This window comes from Juglans microcarpa x Juglans regia, chromosome 1D (assembly GCF_004785595.1).
Source record: "Juglans microcarpa x Juglans regia isolate MS1-56 chromosome 1D, Jm3101_v1.0, whole genome shotgun sequence".
Lineage (NCBI taxonomy): Eukaryota > Viridiplantae > Streptophyta > Magnoliopsida > Fagales > Juglandaceae > Juglans > Juglans microcarpa x Juglans regia.
Window position 1 is genome coordinate 12,190,276 of NC_054594.1, and position 3,845 is coordinate 12,194,120.

Sequence of the window (3,845 nt, forward strand, 5' to 3'; positions counted from 1 at the left end):
TAAAAATATAATAATATTGTGACGATGGTTTATGATTGGAGATGTAAAACTAGGTGCAAAATGGGGATTTTACCCTACATTTTAATAGCTAGCAGCTGCTCCCAACAGAACTGTTTACTTGGTCATTGAGACCCTCACCTTCAATAGCCAATCAAAGAACACCTTAAGGAATGAACACTATCATTAAGAGGTGTTTCTATCACAATTTATTTATTCTTCTCCAACAACGATATGCAATAAAATATATAAAATTTCAGCAAGAAACTCACCTATCTCTTGGAGAGATAGCACTGCCTCCAGTTAAATTTCATATAGAAATTGCACTGAATAAAAACAGACCAATGAGATTTTACAAACTACTTTTAAGTCCTAGCAATGTTACGAATAGTCTCTGACTGTATTGTAAGTCTAGTTAATTTTATCTTTAAATTTTTTTTTAAATTATAATAATATCCTTATCAAAATAATTTTTTTTTCTATTTAATGAAGGGCTTGCATATGTAATTTCCAAATAAGAACTATAAATAAAATTTCTCTTTTAAGTACTGTGTTTGGGCGTCTGTAATTTTATATTGTAGTAAATTATATTATTTTTAGCTCCAATGAAATTATGAGACATAATATGGTGGAAGGAAAATACGTACTGATGTAGACAAATAGACGTCATCTATCTGTTGATGAAAATTATTGCAATTTTAGTCAATGATGTTTTAAAAATGATTGACTAATCCTATGCACGGACGTCAGAGGTTGTCACATTTTGATTAGCCATCAGAATCTATAACATGGAGATAATGACATAAATGTGTTACTACATTTTTCTTGGAAAACATTGATCCTGACATTGAATTAAATAAACATATTGCTTTACGAAACTTTCTCCTTATCCGAACATAGGAAGTCGTCCCTCTTTTGATTGTTGCGTTTTAGGTGTCCTTTTCCTGTCACCACCTGTCGAGATGTCTGGTTTTGAGAGGGTCTAGCTGCTATATATATATATATATATATATATATATCCGATCAAAGCCATCTCTATATATACTGCTACTTGCGTGAATGAATGTTGGTGAGGAGTCTTTGTCAAATTCATGAAGTCTGCAGAGAAAGATAACTCTTTCGATAATTCCGATTGGGTCACTGCATGCGTGTTTCTTCCATAATTCCGATTGGTTACATATATGCATATGTCACTCTTTTTTACAACCGAATTGCTTGTAATAAGCCAAATGACAAAAACAACTTATCACCATTGTACACGTACGCTCTAGTTTTTTTTAATTTTTTTTCTTTGGGGTTGAAATTTTGTTTCTGGTAGTTGGAATAGGATCGAACACTCCCAATACTTAACACACTACAATACAATTGCTTTTTAGTGACGGTTAAAAAATTGTGACAGTCTCTAGACCGTCACTAAAAGGCATTTTCTGTGACAGTTTCTGGAAACCGTCACTAAAGATAGAATGAGATTTTTTTACGTTCCAACGTATGAGAAATATGCGTTCGAACGTTACATATACGTTCGAACATTATGTCTGTTTACGTTTGAACGTAAAATGTTTTGGCGCAACCGTTCGAATGTTATTAATTTTACGTTCGAACGTAAAATGTTTGCACCAATGTTCGAACGTTAAGTAATAACATTCGAACGTTCATTGTAAATTTAAATTAAATGACTTTAATTTAAAAATTATGTGGTTTTTATTGTGCATAATTTGTGAACAAGTCTAAAAAATTGAATTGTATATATTTATATATACACACTTTGTAATATATAAATATATATTATTGATTTATATATATTTGAAATGCAGTGATTTAGTATTAAAGTTGAAAAATATAACATCAAAGAAGATTAAAAATTGAAATTAAAAAATGATAGAAATATTCAATAATATTTTTCGTTACAAATATTAAAAATAAAATACAAAATTTGATATTAACAGTCAGATGATAACGTTATCCGCAAAAGTCGAACTCCGTACCTCCTCAGTCAAGGTATCAACCTTGTCGTTGAGGATAGTTACACGATGGGTGAGTTCGGCAACAGACGCCGATATAGCCTCGAGCGATCGATCGATCTTATGATCGATATGCGCAGTCAGCTGTGAGATGACCGCATCAACCCAAGCAGGCCGCACATCTCCTGCAAATGTACTCGGCGTATGCTGACTACTACTCCCGACATGACCTGGCTCAGGCTGCGTCGGAGGAACTAGATCCTCTACAGGGGGTGGCTGACGTCCCCTTGCCTGTCCAATGCTACGTCGATGCGTGGTCATGTCGAGGGGGCTCATCTGATCTTTGACCCGCTCCTCTGGCTGGGTCGGCACTCCCCGTGCAAGTAATAGTCGGCTGATGAGGACACCATATGAGAGATTATCCTTGGAGACGATGCTCGCCTCGTAATGGATCCTCTGAAAGATGTGCAATGGCAAATCTATAGGATCTCCACGTGCCACTCGTATCAAAAATTGTGCCCGAAGCCGACTAAATGTGGTTTTATGAGCCACAAGATCGACATTTGTTGCAACAATAAGGTGCAACATGCGGAAGAAATGCAGCAGATGGTTCTGGTTGAAGGTGTTCTTCCGCTCGATCTGCATGCTATCCCTCCCGGTGAGGATGTAGAAATCCTCGTCTCGGTCATCATCCCGAGCCTCGACGCCAGTATCCTCAGCCTCTGACTGGCCTGCATCTCTGGCTGATGCTGGCTCACATCCCCGACCAGTAGATGATGTAGAAGTGCCTACATCCTCACGGGGTGTCGAGTGTGCAAATGTCTCCACTCCTCGACGAATCCCAAGGTGCTCGCCGATGACATCTGCTGATACCTCAATGGAAACACCGCGTACAGTCACGGTGTGAGAGGATGCATCCTGAGGCATGTCACACATCTCCATATAGAATTCTTGAACCATTGAGGGGTATACCTTCCCTCTCAATGTGCAGATATTTCCCCAGCCTCTACTGAGGAAAATATCTCTCAAGTTCGTCTGCTGCCAACAGAGTTCGTCGAACTCATTAATTAAGACCTCTCGCTCTACCATAACAGAACGAGCTCCGATACGGGCAGTGTCCGACGTGGCTCCTTCCCTCCCTCGTTTCCTAGTATGTAGTGAAAGAGCCATATCCTGAAAATAGAAAAGGAAAAAAAAATTATTTACAATAATGCATTTTTTTGTATTAATTTTAAGATGCTCTGCCGTAACATTCGAACGTTTTATCTTTAACGTTTGAACGTTAAAGATAAAACGTTCGGATGTTTATTTATACGTTCGCACGTAAAATAATGTCAATATATTTACATTCGAACCTAAAACAAATACGTTCGAATGTAACAATGTACGTTGGAACATAAGCAGTAAATAAATATTGGCTGACGTACGTTCGGACGTTAAAACAAATACGTTCGAACGTATTTGTTTTACGTGTGAACATAAATATGAACGTCCGAACGTCGAAGCATGAATAATGTAGAAAATCATTACGTTCGGATGTTATAATCAAACGTTCGAACGTGGAAGCCGTAACGGCTGTGTAATTTAAACTTCGTATGTTCGAACGTCTTGGTGAAACGTTCGAACGTTTCGACGCAGAATGGCTGAGTCGACTTAGCCATTATTGAAATCTCAAAAATTTCTCTACACGGTTCTAAATACCGAAATGTCACCGTGGAAATGAAGTATACACTTCAAGAAACATTTCTACGGTGACTATTCGGCCAATGACTAGCCGTGGTGGCCGGAAAATGAAGTTGAAAATCCGGCAACCACTTATCCGGTTTTAAACAAAACTCAATCCAAATCTCAATAAAATACATGTTACTTGAATAAAAGATGAATGCC